Source organism: Cherax quadricarinatus, chromosome 36, assembly GCF_038502225.1.
Source record: "Cherax quadricarinatus isolate ZL_2023a chromosome 36, ASM3850222v1, whole genome shotgun sequence".
NCBI lineage: Eukaryota > Metazoa > Arthropoda > Malacostraca > Decapoda > Parastacidae > Cherax > Cherax quadricarinatus.
Window position 1 is genome coordinate 27887392 of NC_091327.1, and position 812 is coordinate 27888203.

An 812-nucleotide genomic window follows, 5' to 3' on the forward strand; every position below is an offset into this window, starting at 1 on the left:
CCAGCCGGGTCACTTCCAGCCGGGTCACTGCCAGCCGGGTCACTGCCAGCCGGGTCACTGCCAGCCGGGTCACTGCCAGCCGGTTCACTGCCAGCCGGGTCACTACCAGCCGGGTCACTGCCAGCCGGTTCACTGCCAGCCGGTTCACTGCCAGCCGGGTTACTGCCAGCCGGTTCACTGCCAGCCGGGTCACTGCCAGCCGGGTCGCTGCCAGCCGGGTCAATCGAAGTCTCGTACTGCCAAGTGCCATACTTAATAAATATTTTTTCTCATTTGTTATATTGACCGATCTTATTGAAACTTTATTAAAACACAGTTCATAATTGCTTCTAAAGGCACACCAAAAAAAAACAAAATTGGATAAAAAATAATAATCGGTCACCCAAGATGGCGAAACAGTTCCTCAATAAATCCCTTTTAAACCTATTTCTAAGAAACAGCTTTGAAACTAAACTGAAGAAGCATGATCTTATTATCTCAGGGAAACCAATATCCTAAAATAAACCAGCATATTAAACTTAAAACCTCTCGTAAGCTTCATTATAAACTTAACGTTGGAGCTGACTGGATGCAACATTCATCACACATCGCAAGGGAAACAATATTTCAGTTTTCACAGTTTCTTAAAAGAAAGAAATATGCTGTTTGGGACCTACACGACCAAAATCAATCCACACTTTCAGTAAGACTGTTCAGGTTTTAAGTAATTTGATGATTAAACAAGTTTTATTGAAGTTTTGGAAACATAACATAATGTAAACCGAACCATACCACGGGCGGGGCTTAAACACGCGATTAGAGAATCGTAAAAC